At 52.2% G+C, this 21,667-nt stretch overlaps 1 protein-coding gene across 1 annotated transcript in view; it reads left to right on the forward strand.

Moving 5' to 3' along the window:
- The window catches only part of LOC149124416 (uncharacterized), a 66,378-nt gene extending 49,111 nt beyond the window's left edge, over positions 1 to 17,267 (forward strand). Inside the window, exon 5 of the mRNA XM_089304923.1 lies at positions 16,446 to 17,267. The gene's annotated coding sequence lies outside the window, so the exon portion shown is untranslated. The remainder of the gene's footprint in view (positions 1 to 16,445) is intronic.
- Positions 17,268 to 21,667: the final 4,400 nt, after the last annotated feature.

A 21,667-nucleotide genomic window follows, 5' to 3' on the forward strand; every position in this document is an offset into this window, starting at 1 on the left:
GCAGCCAGAGGGCAGAGACTTTGTACCTCAGACCGAGAGTCGCCCACAAGTCACCAGGCCTCTCATTTATCCCATCCGCGTGTTGTCTGCAAAAAATCCCCACTTTGTGATCAAAGGTTCAGCTTTGCTAACTCACCGTGCCACACCGAGCCTTGTCCGAGGTCACCCAAACTTTGTTGTAAATCCTGTTTTGATTATAGGAGGCGGGTGTCAGCTCCCAGCAGCTAAGCCGCCTGCTCTTCTCTTTGATGGTGGGGACGAGGTCTTGCTTTGCTCTGCTTCCTGGGGTGCGCCTCCCCACAAGAAGCGCTGTCTCGCCCCAGCCTCCTCCCATCCTGGCTGTCACCCTCGGGCCCACCTCTGGCCGTGGTTCCCGTCTGCGTGGGCATGTTCTTGTGCTGGTTCCCCGGGCTGGGACCCCCTTTCCTTGGTGCTTTTTATAATGCTCTCCTTATCGGCGCTGGAGCCAGGCCATGCCTGTGTCCCGGAGCCTCCTGTGGTGCTAACGGCTGCATCCTCAGGGACTTGAGACAGCCACGAGTGACAGGTGTCCATCACACATGACAGTGATGTCCAGGTTCCGATTCCTGCTCTGTGGAGCACAGAGAGGGGAAATCACTTGTCCAAGGTCACACAGCTGCCCTGAGGTGCAGTGGAGGTTCCTGGTCAGTACATCTGCCTGCAACCCCGAGGCTCTGGTGGGAGCTGGGAGGTTGGCTGTGCCTGGAGCCCGGTTGTGTGGTCTGCGTCCCCGATGGAGCGGGCAGCAGGGGCAGCTTCGGCACGTTCTGACCTCAGCCATGCAGACCTCAGCCAGCAGGTGGGGCTGACCTGTTTCACCAGTCGGCCAAACCCGAATGCTGCTGTGGAGAGGAGAGGTTTCACTGAAACAGGGGCACACCTGTTCGCTTAGGTGCCCTTGGTAGCAGCGTTCACACCACAGCTGTGGAGTGGGGCACTTGGGGCGGAGGCTGCCTGGCCTGTGATCCTGGATAGTCACTCCCTGGCCCTCCGCGAAGCAAGCTTGCCAGGCCTGGTCCAGGCCAGGGGACAACTCTGCCGTTCGCTGGATGCCTTGGGCCGTGAACGCGTGTCAGGGTCGTCCCCTGCAAGAGTTTCTCTCACTGTGATGCGATGGTCCTGCAGAGTCACTGAGGCCAGGGCACAGCCGGCTGTGGATGGGTCAGGACCAGCTTCTAGGGCGGCTGCATTTTCCAGAACTATTTCGATCACAACAGAATTCCAACTCAAGTGAAACTGGGAATCTGTTGGCTCAGGGAACTAGAAGTCCAGGATGGTGTCTGGCTTCAGGCATGGCTGAATCCAGGTGCTGCCGTGATGTCTCTGCAGTCCTCGGCTCTGGTTTCCTCAAGCAGACTTTGGCCTGAGGCCACTGATGACTGCAGGCTGATAGCCTCCTGCTAGAAAGAAATTGTCCTGTCCCCAGGAGCTGTGGGGGAGCTCGAGAAACCATCCGTCTACCGCCATCCGTCTACCGCCGTGGTCAGGACGGGGGGCAGCCAGACCGGCCTGGCCCAGATCAGGAAATGGCACTGGCTGTGCTGCACCTGGCACGATCACTGAGCGTGGGGGTGGGCAGCTTCCCCAGAGGAAGCCCCTGTTTGTGGGAGGAGACCTGGCAGGCACAGACGGCAGTGTCCCCTGCAGGCCCGTCCAGCCTACTGCTGGCCTCAGCCCGGTCCTGCCCTCCCTGTGGCTGCCCTGCTGTACCCTTGCCATGGAGTCTGCCCTTCCTGCTGGGCTCCGCTCCTCTGCTCACCTGCCTCCCTGAGCCCTTGCCTCCCCAGTGCCGGCTGAGCCCTGAGCCCCCTGTGCAGCCCCGGCAGCTGCTGTCAGGCTGTGGGAAGTCAGAGGGGGCCAAGGGCAGTGAAGGACACGGCACCGGCCAGGCTGCTGGGAAGGCCCGAGCAGGTGTGCGGGTGAGCATTTACCTGGCAGGAGGGGATGGGTGCAGGCCAAGCCTGTCCGAACCAGGTGGCAGATGGCTGTTTCAGCCAGAATTTTCGCTGGCAGCCGAGGGTGATGGGGACGGGGAGCAGGTGGAGTCCGCAGGGGGCTGTGGAGGGCCAGGAGGGAGGCCAAGGCCAGCACTGGGGGTAGAATTTAGGATCACGTAAGAGGCCTCGGGTTGGCCCCTGGAGTCACAGAGAAATTAGAGAGCTGCCCTGCAGGGGCCCCGCCAGGCTGAGGAAGCCAGGTGATGACCTGTTCCCAGGTGACCGCCTTGAGAGAGTGACCCCTGAGTGACCGCCATGCAGGGCAGTCCAGTGCAGTGGGTTTCAAATGTGCTGTCCTGACCGGTTCTTCCAGTCACTGCGATTCCTAGCTGGGGGTGGGGGTGTGTGGGAACCAGCCAGGCTGCTCCTGTCTTTTTTTTTTTTTTTTTGTTTGTTTCTTTTTTTTTTTTTTATTGCATTAGGGATTTTATTTTTTTTTAATCTTTTATTTAATGAATATAAATTTCCAAAGTACGACTCATGTGTTACAATGGCTTCCCCCCCATACCGTCCCTCCCACCCACAACCCTCCCTTTTCCCACTCCCTCTCCCCTTCCATTCACATCAAGATTCATTTTCGATTATCTTAATATACAGAAGATCAGCTTAGTATACCTTAAGTAAGTATTTCAACAGTTTGCTCCCACACAGAAACATAAAGTGAAAAATAATAGATGATTTTTTTTAAATGATGATGAAATCAGATCAGACCTATTGTCATGTTTAATCCCAGTGAGAGTCAAGTTGGGAATTGATAATTTCTTTCTTTTTTTTTTTTTTTTTTTTTTTACAGAAGATCAGTTTAGTGTACATTAAGTAAAGATTTCAGTCGTTTGCACCCCCATAGAAACACAAAGTGAAATATACTGTTTGAGTACTCGTTATAGCATTAAGCCTCAGTGTACAGCACGTTAAGGACAGAGATCCTACATGAGGAGTAAGTGCACAGTGACTCCTGTTGTTGACTTTACCAATTGACACTCCTGTTTATGGCATCAGTAATCTCCCTATGCACCAGTTATGAGTTTCCAAGGCTATGGAAGCCCCTTGAGTTCTCCGACTCTTATCTTGTTTAGACACGGTCATAGTCAAAGTGGAGGTTCTCTCCTCCCTTCAGAGAAAGGCACCTCCCTCTTTGAAGACCTGTTCTTTCCACTGGGATCTCACTCACAGAGATCTTTTTGCCAGAGTGTCTTGGCTTTCCATGCCTGAAATACTCTCATGGGCTTTTCAGCCAGATCCGAGTGCCTTTAGGGCTGATTCTGAGGCCAGAGTGCTATTTAGGACATCCGCCATTCTATGAGTCTGCTGAGTATCTCACTTCCCATGTTGGATCACTCTCCCCTTTATTTATTCTATCGGTTGGTGTTAGCAGATACTAGACTTGTTTATGTGCTCCCTTTGACTCTTAGTCCTTTCATTATGATCAATTGTGAACTGAAATTGATCACTTGCAGTAGTGAGATGGCATTGGCACATGCCACCTTGATGGGATTGAATTGGAATCCCCTGGTATGTTTCCAACTCTACCAATTGGGGCAAGTCAGCCCGAGCATTGCTCCTGTCTTTTTATATGCGAGGCCCAGAGAGGGGCAGTGACTCACTGGGAGCCGGGTGCTCGGGGAGGCAGAGGGCAGAGGCCCTGGTGTCATGGACCACACCGCCATGCTCGCCATGGTGCAGGCAGTGATGGGGGGAGCTGGTTTGAGCCTGTCAAGCGCAGGGCTTCCCTGGAGCTAAGCAGGACCTGTGGGAGCCCTCAGCAGCCCTGCTCCTCCTGGCAGTGTGGCAGGAGCTGGCCCGCAGCAAGCTGGAGCAAAGCCAGCCCTCGCAGAGGGGCCCAGCTGGGGACAGGCTCAGGGTCCTGGTGGCAGCTGCTGTCCTGGGCCCCATGGCTCCCCATCCTGCCTGTCCTTCTCACGAGACACCTGCACCTGGATTTTGCTAATAACTGTGCTTTTTGGTTCAAAATTATCCTTGTTTTGAAAAATTTTGACACGACATGCCAAACGTGCTGTTTACTGTCTTTGGCTGTTTTTAAACACCAGGCTCAGTGGCAGTGTGCACACTGGCGGTGCTGTGCAGCTGTCACCACGCCCACCTTAGAACCTCGTCACCTTCCCACACAGGACTTCTCTCCCCAGGAAACGCGGACACCCTGCCCGTAGCCCTGGACACGCAGCCTTCTGCTCTCTGCCCCGGTGGGTCTGACCACTCCAGGGACCTCCCCCAGTGGAATCAGACCACGCTGGCCCTTTTGTGCCTGGCCGAGTGTACTCAGCGTAATGTTCTCCAGTGAATAACGATCCTTTTTCCCCAATCAAGTTCAAGTGGAGATTTTGTCACTTGCAAACAAGATGACACCAATCACTTGGATCGCCATGGCTTTTGTGTTTGGGCAACTTGGACTGGGACATAGAACAGCGTTGAAACACATGCATGCATCTAAGCGCAAGAAAAGACCCTTTCTCCCCTTGAAGCTCAGCTGGCCATCACTGCCTGGTGGGCGGGGTTGCCATTTGTTCCTTCACCTTGGTGGGGGCGTGGCTTTGCCGTGGACCTCTGGACAGCAGCCAGATCTGCACAGGCATCTCCCTGTGGATGCGTGGGGGACAGGGGACTGTGCTCGCCACCAGGTCACAGTGTCATCGGCCACGTGCTCTCAGGCAGGTTGGAGCCGCCCTGCCCTCCCTTAGCAACTCTCAGTGCCAGGGAACCCCTTGCTGGACCTCCGCGGCCGTCTCAGGTCTCCCCCTGGCTTTCTGCTGACATATTCTGTCCCCAGCCAGTGCCACAGGGGCCCCTGTGTAACCACTGGTCCCATCACTGCAGTGACTGCTGACCAGTGGAGGCCAGCTGCCAGTCTCAGGTTCTTTTGCATGGAATAGTCTGGGTGTTCCACGTGTCCCAAGTCAGGACAGGGTCAAGGTCACCTCTGGATTGTGTGGGGGACGGAGGCAGACAAAGGACAGGTCCAGGGAGAGGTGCAGCTGCTGGGGTCACCTGGTGGGGGCGCCACTTAGCATCAGGCAAGGAGGCAGTTTGCAGGCACTGAATTCACTGAGTTGGCACTGAACTCAGAGCAGCTCCCTTTGCAGGAGGCTGGCCCTGGGCCTAGGGATGGCAGCCTTCGCCTCTCCACAGCCCGATGGCCCGTAACGCAGGTGGCCCTCGTGGGAGGAGCATCCCTGGGCTGTGTCTCCTCCAGCAGAGACAGCAGCTCCCTCAGGGGCGGCTCCTGCCCCCACCGGGTTTCCCCTGAGAGCCCTCCCCTGGTAGGTGTGTGCCCCTGAGTCTGCCGTCAGGGCCCACTTGCAGGAAACCCTGGGGGGGTTGGGCTGGGGAAGGGAGTAGGCAGCAGGCAGGGGGCCATGTTAGGAGCTCTGGGTTCCAGAGGAGCTGGGTAGAACTGGAAAGGCGTTCAGTTTGGTGAACGAGGCCTGAAGCTGGGCCAAGTGGGACTGGCGGGGAGGTGACATCGCCCTCCAAGAAGAGTGGGCCCCAGGGTCCTCTGTCTCACAACTGGGAGCCCCCCGCCCTGCTGCTGGCTGCTCATAGCACTGGGGGCATCCCAGCAGCAGGTGCACAGGGCGTGGTTTCCAGGCGAGGAGCAGGAGCATCTCCCATCCCAGGAGAGACAGCTTTAGGGTCACAGACGTCGGTCACCAAGGCGCGCACACCGTGGTTAGGACCTCCGGGCGTTCATTCCCAAGGACGTCTCCAGGTGAATGGAGAGGAAGAGTGAGGAGCCCTGCTGTGTGAGCGGGGCTGGAGGACAGAGCCTGAGGAACGCAGGTTGCGCACATGGAGTTCCGGCTGTGGAGAGGGCTTCAGGGTCAGGGCCTGGAGCTCAGCATCCCCATCTGCGAGTGGGTGAACTGGCCTGGCCTTTGTGGCTGACCCTCCGTCCCGTGAGGATGCTGCTGCATCCGGGCACAAGTCCCTTGTCCTTGAGCTCGGCTGCAGGCAGTCTCCCAGGGCTGGGCCTTGCCTCGGGCCCGAGCCCCAGGCCTGAGCTCCTGCACCCAGCCTGCCTCTCGCCTCAGTGTCAATCCTGGAGGCCTTGCTCTCTTGACACTGAGGTTTAGAAATGAAAGACCAGGGTGCCCAGGATTCTGGGGCCCTTGCGCAGCCACCCCATAAATCCCTGTCCTTTTACCAGAACACAGTGCTGCCATCATTTCAAGTGTTCAGAACGAGGAACTCTGATCGCCCCTTTATGAAAAAGGAACAGCTCCTGTCAGCTCAAGGCAGAGCGTGGAAGCTGAAAGCTAGGTGGGCGCGCAGCCCAAGCTATGCACCTGTTGTGTGTGTGTGTGGGGGGGCATTCCTGGGGGAAAAGGGTGAGCAAAAGCCACCCGTCAAAGACAGTGCCAGATCCCAGTGTCTCGGATGGAGCAGGTACAGTCCTGGAGGAGTGAGTGTCACAGCAGGGAAGCCACAGAGAACGTTAGCAAAGGAGGGAGGAGCCCTCTTCACTGAGCGCCCACTATGTCTCCACTGGAGCAGGCCCCAGCCAGTTCACCTGCTCCTCCTAGCACCTCCTAGAAGTGGGGAGCCCCTCCAGGACCTGCTGGATGTGGGATGGGATCTGGCTCTGCCACCAGCCATGCGTGGCAAGCATCTGAGTGGTGGAAACGCGGGCAGCGAGAGCTGGGACGTGCTGAATGTTCAGAGCACACGGGGTCTCCAAGACAGAGTCCGACAAGAGGAATGTCAAGTATCTCATTGATAGTTCCTGTGCCGACTGCAGCAGGAACTGATGCTGTTTCAGATGTAGTCAGGGAGGTAAAATGCTACGAGAGGGGACTCTCGTTTCTGCTTTCAGCTTTTTGAAAGTACACCTAGCGGCACACCTTAAATTATGCACGCGGCTCTCCTTACATTTCTGTGGGGCTGCGTGAGTCAGGTGATCGGTGCTTACATGAATGAAGGCACAAAGGAGGGAAGGAATTCATCTCCTGAGCAAAGTCAAGGCCGTGGTCTGGCGCCCTCAGGGGCCACGTGGCCTGGGGGTCATGGAGCAGCCCCCAGGTGGGCCCGTGTGTGCTGCGTTGGGGAAGCAGGTGCCCCTTTCTCAGAGGTGCCGTTCTCATATCTTTTAATAGAGACCATGGCCGTGCCTGACCCTTGGGTGAGCAGGGCCTATTTATCGGAGAACTTGGCCCCAGCTCGGTGAGAGGAGAGGTGAGAGGCATTTGTTGAATGATGGCTGTCAGCCCAAGTCTTCTGCAAGAAGCCTCATTTCATCTCCCCCACTCCCCCAGCCGTGTGCAGCAGAGGTAGAGAGGAGTGAGGGGCGGGATAGGTGGGAAACCCTCCTTCCCCTGCTCGGGAACGACCTTGGCCTTGGGACTTAGAGGTGGGTGAAGGTGTTCCCAAGAGACGCAGCTGAGCGGGGCAAGTGGACTGAGAGCCCTGGGCCATCCCCGGCTCCGGAGCCTTTTCTGGGTGCCTTTGATCCAGAATTCTGGGCTCAGACTTTCCCTCTGCGACTGGCACCTTTGCTCATACCTCATTTTGCTCCACCCAGATCGGTGCGTGCTTCTCAGTGGGAAAAGAGGCATTTCCCGGAGGGGGCTTGAAGTGCGGAGCAGGCACACGCAGAGCCACAAGGTGCCTCCTTCCTCTGATTCCAGAAGGAAGCGGCGTCTCACACGCCCACAGGGCTGAGACACAGCTGTGAAGCTGGTTCCCAGGGAGCAGTGGGCGCTGGGCAGCAAGGAGAGCGGGCCCCGCCGGAAGCGCCTGTGCATCGTGGGGAAAGGCGCTCTCAGTTTTCCAGCTGGACACCAGACTTGTGGGTTTAACTTCCAAATGTCACTGACCGTCCCCTGATGGCGATGGCGATGGTGGTGATGGTGATGGTGATGGTGATGGTGATGGTGTGGGTTGGTTCCATTTGGGATTTTGAAGTATGGATTCTGACCTCTGGATATTGTTAATGAAGCTGCTAGGAACTGAGCCCTTGAGACTTTGCACCCACGACAGGCCAGGAGGGTCGAGTGGAAGGGGCTCCTGTATGGTCTATTCTCATCTGTTCTGGTCTAACTGGTTGGATGTTGCCTTGTCTGTTCTAGTCTGGTTGAGTGCAGTCTTGTCTGTTCTGGACTGATCTGGTCTGATGTGAGCTTGTGTGTTCTGGTCTAGTCTGTTCTGATGTGGTCTCATCTGGCGTCTTCTACTCTCCGTTCACTGATCATTTCCCCCAACAGGACCTCTGCTGGACCACGGCTAACACTGAAGGGCCCGGCATTCCCAGCCTGGGGGAGTGATGGAACTGAGACTTCAAAACCATAGAACCTGGAGAGATAGAGAGAGGGAGGGGGAGGGGGAGGAAGAGAGGGGGAGAGGGAGAGGGAGGGGGAGGGAAGGGGGAGGGAGAGAGGGGGAGAGGGAGAGGGAGGGGGAGGGGAGGGGGAGGGAGGGGGAGGGGGAGGGAGGGGGAGGGGGAGGGGAGGGGGAGGGGGAGGGGGAGGGGAGGGGGAGGGAGAGAGGGGGAGAGGGAGGGGGAGGGAGAGAGGGGGAGAGGGAGGGGGAGGGAGAGAGAGGGAGAGGGAGGGAGAGAGGGGGAGAGGGAGGGGGAGGGGGAGGGGGAGGGAGGGGGAGGGGGAGGGAGAGAGGGGGAGAGGGAGGGGGAGGGGGAGGGAGAGAGGGGGAGAGGGAGAGGGAGGGGGAGGGAGGGGGGAGGGGGAGGGGGAAGGAGAGGGAGGGGGAGGGGGAGGGGGAGGGGAGGGGGAGGGAGAGAGGGGGAGAGGGAGAGGGAGGGGGAGGGGGAGGGGGAGGGCTCTGTGCTGGATGCGCTGGGCCATGTTATCTTGTTTTTCCTGTCCAGGATGAGTCTTTTCTCCTTCTTGGTCATGGCATCTTGATTTTCCTAGAGTCACCTGCTCTTACCTGTCGGTCCTTGTGGTACAGTTGGGGCAGTCTCTACCCTGCCAGTGTAGATCATCACATGGAATGAGCCAATCAGAATGCTCCCGTCCCCCCGTTCCCATGGTGATGGGCTCAAGGATGGAAGCAGGACTTAGGCTAGGCCCAAGGGGTACAGCTCTGGGACGTTTGTTGGAAACATCAGGAGAGAGAAGTTCTCTGTTCATTGTGGGAACGTGGGGCTGGGGAGACCACACCTGTCAGCTCTCAGTGGAGAGCTTGCCTGAGTGTGCCGCCAACTCAGAAGAGGGACTGTGAATTCTCTGTGATGTTCTAACACCCGGATGAAGCCAGGCCCGGAGTTTTCAGTTTCTTGGACCAATACATTCCTTGTTTGGCTGCAGCTGGTTTGAGCCAAGGTTTTGTTGCTGACACCGTAAAGGATCCCGTTGAACGCTAGTGCCGTGGGGGTGGGGTGGGGGTGCTTTCCTCGAGCGTGAGGCCCAGAAGAGACCTGTCAGGAAGGGTGGCATTGGAGCAGGAAGACAGGCAATGTTGTGGTAGCCAGTGGAAAGAAGGAGAATGTTCCAAGTGGAACGGATTGTGTTTCGTGAGCCAAGGCTTAGAGGCAGAAAAACAGGAAGACGTTTGGATAGCAGAGCGAGACTTAACTTGGATCAAGTGTCGCGTTCCTGCAGGGTCTGCGTGGCAGAACGTGGGGAATAAACACACAGGGATTGGCTGGAACCAGAGCCTGGGCCCGGGGTGGGGCTTGTACACCAGGCTCAGGAGAGGCGGCCAGTGTGCGAGGCGGAGGGGGGGGGGGACCCTTTGCCGCGGCGGCAGGAGCTGTGCTTCCCGTAGGAAGGCAGGGAGCCGGGAAGGTGGCGCTCTGAGAGGCGGTTCCTGGTTCACAGCAGAGTCGGATGTTGGCAGCTGTGGGTCCGTATTCCATGGTCTTACATCCACAGAGATCTGTGAGGGAAGAAGGAGGGGGGATGACAGCAGCTGCCCGTTTTGAACTGCACTTTGGTGTCTAGTGTGAGGGCGACAAGTGCATCTCTCAGACTGCTAACTGCTGTGTCCCATGCCATGCAGCCAGTAATTTCCTCTTCTCTGGAATCCAGCTGTCACCTTTAGCATATGGTAGATTGTACTTAACAAGGGCCCCTTCCAGGTTTTCATCTTGTTCCTTTGACTTTTCTGTCTTTATAGATGCCACGTTCTTCAATGCCATTTATTTATTCTAAAAAGTAAACTTGAGAATCGCTTTATTTTAAAGCATCATATTGATTAAAAACAGATTTAATCTGTAAATTAATCTGTGGGAAACTGGCACCTGTAGAATCTATTATCCCTTCCATTCTGGGGTATTGAGTGCTATCTTTTATATGCTCATTGCGGATCTGTGAGTTTTTCTCATATGGTTCATGTACAGTTCCTGAGAAGATTATTCCTTGAGATTTTGTAGTTTAGGGACTATTTTCAAATATAGTTTCTAACTTTATTATGTGTTTGTTTTGTATGACTATCTTAGTAAAATACACAACAGTACTTATTAAGTTGATTTTATTAAAAAAAATTCGGTCATTTACCATTGTCAAGACTTATTTTCCTTGTCTTGCTGCATAGACTAGAGCTTCCAGAGACATTTAAAAGAAAATTATCAGTGGCTGATATCTTTGTCTCACTTCCAAATTCAGTGCAAATGCCTCTAGTAGTGTTTCTACATTAAGATTGACTTGCTTTTAATTTCAGATGGGTAATTCTTAGTCTTATCACTTAAAAATGAAGCGTTTGCCTTATTTCTAGCTTGTCCACGGCTCTGTTGGGAGTGGATATTGGATTTCATTGTGTTTGTTTAAAGATTTTATTTATTTATTTGAGAGGTAGAGTTACAGATAGTGAGAGGAGAGACAGAGAAATGTCTTCCATCTGCTGGTTCACTCCCCAGATGGCCACAACGGCCAGGGCTCTGCAGATCCGAAGTCAGGAGCCAGGTGCTTCTTCCCGATCTCCCACATAGGTGTAGGGGCCCAAGGACTTGGGCCATCTTCGGCTTTCCCAGGCCATAGCAGAGAGCCAGATTGGAAGAGGAGCAGCCGGGACTAGAACCGGTGCCCATATGGGATGCCAGCGCCTCAGCCAGAGAATTAACCTACTGCACAATGGCGCGGACCTCTCGGATTTTAGATGTGCCTTTTGCATATCTATCTAGATCAGGAGTTGACAAAACGGGCTAACCCAGGTATTCTGTTCCATACTACCTGTAAATTAAAGTGATTCTTTCAAAGAATTTGTTTTATTTATTTATTTAATTTGAGAGGGAGGGAGAGAGAGATGCAGATACATAGAGAGAGCTCTAATCCGCTGGTTTACCGTCCAAATGCCCATAACAACTTAGATCAGCTTGAAGCCAGGAGCTAGGAATTCAGTCTGAACCTCGCATGTGGGTGGCATGAACTTAACTACTTGAACCGTCACTGCTGCCTTCCAGGGTGTGCATGAGATGCAGGCGTCCCAAGCAGTATCTGAATCATAGACGGAACACCTGCCCCTAGAAGGGATTCTTATACTCCCAAAGAATTGTTTTGCAAAAACTCACAGAATGCAACAAATGTTGTATATGCCCCATAAAGCCTAAAATATTTATTATCATCAAGCTCTTTATAGAGCAAATTTCCCAACCCTTTATCTAGATAAGTGTGTGAATTTTATATTCTCTGAATTATTCATGTGATATTGTTAATTTTAATACGGAAGCATCCTGAATTCCTGGACCAAAGTTGAATTTTAGCCAAAATTCTGCTTGGATCTGCATGAAGCAGGTGCACACTTTGGAAAGTGAGGTTCACAGGACTCTGGGGCCCTAGTGTGAGAGCCCGAGAAAGACAGGAAGGTCTGGGCAGGACCTTTCAGGAGAGGTGTTTTGGTGTTGGATTTTGTGGTTGCTTCCTGGTGGTTTTCACCTGGAGGAAAACAGTAGCAGTAACCATTTCTGACACTGAGAGTGAGGTGAGGGGCGCTGGTGTCTCTGTCCCAGGTCTCTCACTGGTTTCCTGGGGAGGAGGGAGCAGCCAGTAGCAGGACTTGGCCACTGGGGTGTGTCTGGACCTTCCCTTTCTAGAACTTCCTCTGTAGTCAGCCCTTGTGCCTGTGTCCTAGTGTCTGAGTTAGAAGGTTGTCACAGTTCTTGTTTTTGTTTTTGTTTTTAAAGACTTATTTATTTGAAAGGTGGGGAGAGAGAGAGATCTTCCATCTGCTGTTCATTCTCCAAATGGCTGCAAAAGCCAGGGCTGGGCCAGGCCAAAACCAGGAGCCAGGAGCTAGGAAGTCCATCCCATGTGGGTGCAGGGGCCCAGGGACTTGGGCCGTCTTCTGCTGCCTTCCCAGGAGCATTAGCAGGGAGCTGGATTGAAGCAGAGCAGTGGGGACTCAAGTCAGGGCTCTGATAGGGGATGCTGGTTCTCCAAGCTGTCACAATTCTTGCTGCAAAGAGTCATCCGTGGGGGCTGGCACTGTGGCAGTGGGTTAAAGCCCCAGCCTGTAGCCCGCCATCCCATATGGGTGCCGGTTCGAGTCTCAGCTGCTCCACTTCTAATCCAGCTTCCTGCTATGGCCTGAGAAGGCAGTAGAGGATGGCCCTGTGCTTGCATGAGAGACCCAGAAGAAGCTCCTGGCTCCTGGCTTTAGATCTGCCAAGCTCCAGCCGTTGCAGCCATTTGGGGAGTAAACCAGCAGATGGAAGGACTCTCTCTCTCTCTTTCTCTCTCTGCCTCTGCCACTGCCTCTCTGTAACTCTGCCTTTCAAATAAAAATAAAAATATTTTTGTAAAAAAGAGTCATCAATGAAACCAAGACATTTCTCCCTCGAATACAGAGGATTGTTGAGCTAAAGGTCAGCTTCCTCATGTCAGGATTCACACTGGTAAAAGATCTTTCTAATCCCTCTCCCAGCCTATAACCAGCAGGAGAAGCCCCTGTGGGAGCCAGCCTGTTAGCAGCCCAGGGGGGACACCTGCAGATCCCCCAAACCTCCTGCCCTCCCGTAGTTTGCCCTCTCGTGAAGCCTGAACCTTCTTGCTCCTTTGTGTTGTCACTCTAAGACATACTGCTCTGGACACACAGCAGACTCACAGAATGACAAACACCCTAAACAGCACTCTGGCCTCAGAATCAGCCCTTCTGGCATTCAGATCTGGCTAAAAAGCCCTTGAGAGCATTTCAGGCATGGAAAACCAAGACACTGTGGAAAAAAATGGGCTACATGAAAGATCTCTGTGAGTGAGATCCTGGTGGAGAGAAGGGGCCATCAGAGAAAGACATACCTTTCTCTAAAGGGAGGAGAGAACGTCCACTTTGATTATGGCCCTGTCTAAATAATGACAGAGTTTGTGTTCTCAAGAGGCTTCCATAGCCTTGGCAGCTCATGACAAGAGCCTCGGGAGATCACTGCTGTCATAAATAAGAGTGTCAATCGTTAAATCAACAACAGAAGTTTCTGTGCACTTGCTTCCCATGTAGGACCTCTGTCCTTGATGAGTTTTACTATGAGAATTAATGGTAAAACTAGTCTTCAAACAGTGCTTTCCACTTTGTGTGTCTGTGTGGGTGCAAACTTTTGAAATCTTCACTTAGTATAGAGTTGCTCTTCTATATATAAAGATAATTAAAAATGAATCTTAATGATGAATGGTCTGGGAGAGGGAGTAAGAGGTGGGATACTTTGGGGGTGGGAGGGCGGGTTTTGGGGAAAGAACCACTATAATTCAAAAGTTATGAAATTTATATTTATTAAATAAAAACTTTCATAAAAAAAAGAAAGAAAAAAGCCATACTGCTCTTTGCTAAAATCCTGTTCACCTGTGGCTTCTTAACCACTCAGCTGAGACGGTGTGGCTCTTGCCCATGTGATGTGTACTGTACAGGCAATAAACTTGCTTTTCTTTTTCTCTTGTTCATCTGCCTTTTGTTAACAGGTATCTGCCCTGCTAAGAATTTAGAGAGCTAGAACAGGAATTATATTTTCTTTCCTTCCATCAAGAGACAGTGTCGAAGTCTGAGGCAGACCCCTGGACGCTGGCAGAGTTGAATGGAAGTGGAAACAGATAAACGTTGGGAACAGTGACCACCCGCTCTGTCCTTTCTAGACCAGGGATGTCCAATAGTTAGTGTGAAATCGCCTGCCTCGCTGTGATACGGATAATCACCCTCTACTCCCTTGAATTCAGCACAGTACACGTAATAAACGTGTCACCTACGTTTACAGGATTCTCTGTGTTTGAGCTTCCTGGTCAGCTCATGTTTGGGCAGAGACTCTTGAAGTTCCTGGAAGCAACAGGCGTTCTCCCCGTCTTTGCGGGTGTGTGGGAGGCGTCCCTTCAGTGTTCCATCAGGTGGCTCACTACCCTGCCTTAGTCTTCTCTGGGCACGGTGCTGAGCCTCCAAGCCAGAGGGGAGCACAGGCCCTTGCGGGTCTCCCCTGGGCGTGCACCCAGCCCACACACCTGCACGACCTTGCGGGTTTCCAGGAATACGGCAGTCAGCGGGCACGTCCCCATGGAGGGCTCCTGTCCCGGACTTCTACTTTTATGCTTTTCTAGTTAACCTGTTGTTTGCCTCAGCCGTTATCGACTGCCTCGGGCACCTGCAATGTTTAACCGCTGCGGCTGATGGTTTTTGACAAGCAGTTCGGGCAGGAGACAGGCGGTTTGCATTGAGTGAGCACGGAGTCAGTTCAAATAAAGACAGTGTTGCATGTGTGGGTGGGGGTGGGTGGGGTCTTTCAGGGAAAAGCCAGACAGGAGAAAGACTGACAGTTCTCTGGGAAGGGGTTTTGCGGGAGCTCTAACCCCAGCCCGACGGCCAGATTCCTGGTTTTCCGCGTGCCTGTTGAATTTTGAGGTACGTGGAGCTGCGGTGGGGGGGGGGGGGGGATAGGATATGTTAAAATGCCACGGAGCTGGCTCTTCTTGCTGACAATCAGCCTTTTTTCTTGATTAAGCATTTCAGATTGCTGCAAGCCTTTGGTTAATTTCCAGAGTTCTGAAATGTTGATTCTGACAATTTTTGCCAGGGTTCTCAGTGCTTTTATGGAGGAGAGAATTTCTGGAGGTCCTTACTCAGCCATTTTTGCTGATGTCACCTCCCCGACTGATTCTGACTCTTCCTCTACATACAGCCATGTGTGCTTCAGTTCTCCGTGCACGGGGCTGAGCCGCAGCCAGCTGGAAGGAGAGCGCGGGGGCACCCCCACAGCTCCTCCTCGCCACCTCTCTGGGGCCCGAACACCCATGTCAGGTCCGGATGGGACTCCAGCGGCACTGGGCGGGCGTTTCTGTACCTGCTGCAGTTAACGAGGCCCGTCTTCTGCCCACCCCTCCAGGTCTGAGGAGTCTGGGGCCATGGCAATTAGCCGGCTCGGCTTCCTGTCCCTGCTGGCGAGGCCTCACCGCAGAGCGCCCTGTTTCTCCCTGTCAGCTTCCCGCCCTGCACAGCTGGGTGGCAGAATAATGACTTTATTAAGCGCATCCTGCTCTTGGTTCCCTAAGGATATCAGTCCATTAGGAAAGACTGAATTTGCCACCAGCAGCCACGCAGCTGGCCCAGGCTCATCTGTCCCGACCTGGTGCGGGCCCTGGAAGGGTGCCAGCTTGCCCGGTGCTGGGAGTGCTGGGTGCTGAATCTAGAGGGAAACCCGCCTCCTCACATGCAGAGACCGAGGCGGGGGTGGGGCTCTGCCTCCAGGTTCCACTTCCCCCACCTGGGAGGCGGGGGCGCTGCCTGTGGGACAGGTGGGGTCTGGGAAGTACCCCTGTGCCCCGAGGCTGCCCTGTGAGAGCCGTGGGGGTCTGAGTGCACCCCTGAGTGCTCCCCTTCAGGAGGACGCTGGGAGGAGGGGGAAGTCAGAGTCAGCGATGGGCAGGTCAGAGGTGACACAGAGGCGGAGCCTGGAGGGGAAGTCTCAGAAGATCAAGCTGGATGGGAGTAAAGCTGCTGTCACCGCCCAGCCTGAATCTGAGTGTTAACTCTGGGCCTTAACTTTCTCTGCCTTCCAGTGGGGAGGGTCTGGAGCCCAAGGTCAGGGGGAAATAATTCCCTGGGGGCCAGTGCTGTGGCGCTGTGGGTTAATCCAGAGCCCATGATGTCAGTATCCCATATAGGAGTCAGTTTGAGTCCTGGCTGCTCCACTTCTGATCCAGCTCCTGCTAATGTACCTGGGAAAGCAGCAGAAAAAGGCCCACGTTCTTAGACCCCTGCACCCATGTGGGAGACCTGGAAGAAGCTCCTGGCTGCTGGCTTCAGTCTGGCCCAGCCCTAGCTATTGCGTCCGTTTGGGAAGTGAACTAGTGGTTGGGAGATGTCTCTCTCTCTGTCTGTGTCTCTCCCTTTCTTTCTGTAATTCTGACTTTCAAACAAGTTAATAAATAAATCTTTATAAAGGCATTAGCCCTGATACACAGGGCGTGGGTCAAGGGTCAACTTCAAAGGCATTGTATTAAGTGAAAGAGCTGGAAAACATAGAGTACATAGTGTGTGCTTCCACTTACACAGCATTTTGGAAAATTCAAGCTAAAGCAGCTCAATGACAGATCAACGATCCATGATCGATGACTGAAATCGAAGTTTTGGTCCACCCTGCCCCTGCACCATCTTCCTTCCGCCTCTTCCACGTTCCCCAGGCAGTGTGAAAGCACACACCGTGTCCTCTGTTTTTGTGTGGCTCTTCCCTTTACTGCGATGACTTGGAGGCTGAGGCATGTCCTGGGTCTCTGGGGTTAATGCCTCTTGATGGCTGGCTGTTTCCTGGAGTGTCTACCCAGTCACCTGCTGATGGTGTCTGGGTTTGCTGAGAGTGTTTGTACACAAGTCAGAATGGCGAAGGGCAAGCCTGCAAACCTGACAGCTCCGGTTTGTGATCGCCAGCTTCCAAGTACTCCTACACACGCAGAAGGCTCGGGGCTGGGCGTCTGGGAATTGTGAGGCCACGCCTGCACTGTCCTGAAGGAAGTGGGCTCTGAGTTAAAGCTTTGGAAAAGACTCCTTTTCTTGGAGGGTCATCTTCTATAGGAAAGGCTCTGCGATGTCCTGCAGGAAGGAAAGTCCCGCGTCTGATGACCCCATGTGGTCGTATGACCTCCGCTCCCTTTTGTCCTAGTGGTGACTCAGTCTCCCAGTCGGATGGACCCAGTGCAGAGGCAGGTGCTCTGACACGCCCTGCCGGTGCCCAGCACTCTACCTGTGAGGTCTCCTACGCACTCAGAGCAACTTACTGCGTTAAACGTTATAAAATATTGCAAGCGTACAGGAAAGTGTTGGGAATAAAATGGGAGACATGTAAATAACACACAGCTTTGTCAGCGTTTTGCCTGTGTGTGTGTGTGTGTGAGTGAGAGTTATTTTTGTGTATGTCATGTAAGAAAGAAAAACATCACCGATATCACTAATGTTCCCCGTCCTACAACCTCTCCCTCCTTCTTAGCAGAAACTGCTGTCAGGAATTTGGTATTTCTCATTTCCATACATATTTTTATTCTTTTACTATGGTGTGTTTTTGTTTCCCTAAATAACATATAGTATTGTCTTGCATGCTTTGAAATTTCATAATGATAATATACTATATGCAAAATTCTGCAACTCGCTTTTTTCACTCACCATGTTTTTCAGATTTAATTACGGTTCATTCATTGTACGTTCTGCATGATATTCCATTGAGTGAGCAGACCACAATTTGTGCTCTGTTGTCTTGTTGATGGATGTTTAGATTGCTTCTCGGTTTCCTCTTTTGTAAACAAAGCTACACTGGCAATTTTGGTGCACGTTTCCCTGTGGCTTATGTGGGAGTTAGGAGTAGGATTGTTGGGTCGCGGGGCAGGTGTGACAACCACCCGACTGACCTACCTGCTGCCAAAATCCATCTTCTGATCTGCAGTATAGGGGTTCCAATCTCTCTGCCTCATCACTGACACTGGAGCTTCCCAGACTTTGGAATGGCAGAAAACTGCCTGATCCATATAGGTACTGATCAAGTTCGCACTGAGTGAAATCCAGTGTTTCTCCCCATCTCCTACCAGGGATGCAGCGCACCTCTCTGCATGTTAACAAGCCCTCCCCCTCCTCTCCTCGGGACTGCATCTGTATCCCGCCCCCCACCCCCTTGGTTGAGTTGCAGGCACTCCATTCGTTCTTGTTGTTCTTGTTCTTTACATATTCTGAATAATAATCTTTTGTCAGTTATGTGCATGGCAAATCTCTTTCCCAGTTTGCAGCTTGTTGTTTTCATTTGACTGTTGTGTCTTTTGTCTTACAGAAGTTTTAAATTTTAATGTATTCATTGTTCAGTCTCTTCCTTTATAGGTTCTGATTTTGTGTCTTACTCAATAAATCATTTCCCACCTGAAGACGAAAAGAGGTTTCTGGGTTTTTTTCTATATGTCTTATGGTTTTTCTTGACCATTTAATTCTATAATGTACCTGGCTTTTTTTTAAATATTGTATGATATGAATTAAGGATTTTATTTTATTTTTTTCTGCAGGGATAAACATTTTTGTTTTCCCTCCCAACTCCCTACTGATCCAAAGTGCTAGTTCTTTCTTTTGGTGTCTGAGTCAGCATCTGGCTTCTTTGTCCCTTTGGTTTATTTTCTTAGTGTGCCAACACCTCACTGCTTCAGTTCCTGAAGCTCTGTTGTTGGTCTTGGTGGCCATTTTGTGCGGGTCCTCCCTCCATTTTGTTCAGAAGAGCTGCAGTTTTCCTGAGCCCTTCATTCCTCCACATGTATTTTAGAATTAATTTATCAGGTTCTTTAAAGTTTCCTATAGGGATTTATTAAATTTGATTTATAGATAAATTTGAGAAAATTGCCATTTTTATGATATTGAGCCTCTTCCTGTATGAACATGGCTTATCTGTCTCCTTTTATGGTTTTTAATAGTCAGAATTTTCTGTGCAAAGATTATACACATCTTTTGTTAGACGCCTCCCCAATCCTATAAATTTGTTGCTAGTATTATTATTATTGTTATCTTTTTTAAGATTTTATTTATTTACTTGAGAGGTAGAGTTACAGACAGAGGGAGAGAGGGAGAGAGGGAGAGAGAGAGAGAGAGAGAGGTCTTCCATCTGATGGTTCACTCCCCAATTGGCCACAACAGCTGGAGCTGCGCTGATCCAAAGCCAGGAGCCAGCAGCTTCTTCCACGTCTCCCACGTGGGTGCAGGGGCCCAAGGCCCAAGGACTTGGGCCATCTTCTACTGTTTTCCCAGGTCATAGCAGAGAGTTGGATTGGAAGAGGAGCAGCTGGGACTAGAACTGGTGCCCATATGGGATGCCAGCGCCGCAGGTGGAGGATTAACCCACTGCCACAGTGCTGGCCCCTTATTGGCATCTTTTTGAAAGTAAAATTCTGATGATCTGTTGCTGTAGTCGAGAAACACACCTTTTTTTTTGTATCCTGATCTGCTGTCCTGCACATTTGTTCAGCTCTTGAATTGGTTGCATTTGATTATTTACAGATTGTCAAACATTTTCAGTGTGAAATCTCATAATTTGTGGGTAAAGAACTTTTTTTCCTTTTTTTCCAGTTCATATGTATTGAATTTCTTTTCCTTCCCTTACTGCACAAGCTAAGACTTTTTGTATGGCGTGAGACAGATGTGGTGATGGTTGGTGTCCTTGTTGTGTTTCTGACCTTTAGCAGAATACTTCCTGTATTTTCATCACTAGCCATGACTTGGTAGTAGGTATCTCGTTCACAGTTTGTATTATGCTAAGGAGTTCTGCTTTATTCCTGTTTTGTTAAGAGTTTTTGTCACAAATGGACCTTCAATCATACTAAGTGATTATTCTGAGTTTATTTAGACTATCTTATGGATTTTCCTTCAGCTTATTCTATTGAGGAAAAATATGTCAATAGCTGTTTCTAAGATAAACAGCTTTGCATTCCTGGAAGACTGATTTTGATCACATATTTGGAGATAAATATCTGGGGTTGGGCCAGCCTCTGTGGAGGGTTTTCTTCTATGGAGGTGAAGAGCAACCCGGGAAGAAGCAAGACTGTGTGGAGCTGGCCGTGGCAGGGAGCCAGCACTGGTGCTTGCAAGGCTGATGGAGATTCAGAGGCAGGCGGAGCCGGGGGAGCTTCCCAGGGACTCCAGGTGTGCCCTGCTTGGAGCCTGCAGCTTAGGGAAGCTGGAGCGGCTACCTGGAAACAGGTACCCTACGGGGTGGGTTAGGTGCATATCTGGATTTCTTTGGCTAGTCCAAAGCTGGACATCGGGACAGAAATTAGGAAAGCTGTCAGTGAGTCACCAAGTCACGGCCGTTTGGGGATGATGGTGATTACAGGGCTTCCTGGACTGGTTGCTGGAGAACTTGCTGTCCAAGTGTGGCTTGCAGAGAGCTGCCAGTGTCCCTGGCTGGTGACTGTAGGTGATGAGTGGCTTCTTGGGATGGCTGCTGGTGGTCGTGGGTCCAAGCTCTGCTTCTTTTACCCTCTGGCCATCGTCCATTTCTAGATTCAGCCTCTCGCCTGACGGGGGTCTTGCTCTCCAAGGTGTTGTACAGGACCAAGGTTTTTGCCCTGAGCCTCCAAACCTCCAAACCTGCCCTTCCGTGCCTGCCTGTGTCTTTGCAGGGTCTGCTCCTTTGTCATGCGGGTTTGCTGTTTTCCTTTGGTTTCTAGATCTTGACACTCCCCCTCATTTTTTTTTTTAATCAGTTCCCTGCCTTTAAAGCAATATTTGTTATATTTTATCTTCTGTTCTGTGTGTTTGCAGCGAGGGATTTTCAGGTTATCTACTCCGCCAAGTTGCTGGTACCAGAAGTCTCCAAGCGTCTTTTAAATTGGGAAGCACTTTTATTCATTCTCCCCTCAAAAACATTCATTAACTGTGTCTTGCAGAGGGCTCGAGCTGGCAGCCCTGAGCGCGATCTGGCCCTCAGTCATGTTTTTGTTCAAGATGAAACTGAACGCGGTTTGTTAAAGTTCTGATGCAAATGCTTTGTGTGGAGCACGTCCTCTGTGTTCATCAGGTATTTAGCATTTGCAGTAGATTACCTGCAGAAGTATCCGCAGTTACTCCCACTCCCACATCCTGACACCTCTGCTGGGCCACACGGCACCTCCTCTCAAGGGCCGGGTCCCTGTCCCAACCCTCTGGCTCTGGGCCGACCCGTGACCTGCTTTGGCCAGTGGAACATGCTGGCTCCCAGCCTAGGCCTCCAGAGGACTTGCTTATCTCCACTCTCGCTCTTGGAACTGCCCAGCTGCTATGAGAACAAGACTGGGGGGCCTGCCCGTTAGAGGGTAAGGGACATGTGGAACAGAGACAGATTGCAGCACCGAGGTCATGCGGAGTCACACTGCTCTCGGCTGACTGCAGAAGCATGAGTAAATGCGACCAAAGCCAGCTGAGCCCAGCCCGATCCAAGAATCCCCAGTGAGCTTAGCCCAAACTGCTGACTTAGGAGCTAAATACACAGTCCCTGTTTGGAGCCAGTAAGTGTTGGACTGGGTTATTACACAGCGAAGATAACCAACTGGGGGTCCCTGCCTGTCTGGTCACTGCCTCCGAGGCAACTAAGTTTGCAACCCACGGCCTCTTGTATCCCAGATCTGGTGCTGGGCCAGGTGCACCCTGGGGCCAGGTCTGACACAGAGCAGCTTAACCCCAGGTCGGTGCTGGGGTGCATGGAGGAGTTGTTGTGGGTGTGTGGATCTTCAGTGCGAGTTTTCGGGTGGCTACAGCAGAAAGGAGAGCCTTCGGCTCCAGGG

The sequence above is a fragment of the Oryctolagus cuniculus genome, chromosome 10 (genome assembly GCF_051225735.1).
Source record: "Oryctolagus cuniculus isolate XC-2025 breed Fujian yellow rabbit chromosome 10, ASM5122573v1, whole genome shotgun sequence".
NCBI lineage: Eukaryota > Metazoa > Chordata > Mammalia > Lagomorpha > Leporidae > Oryctolagus > Oryctolagus cuniculus.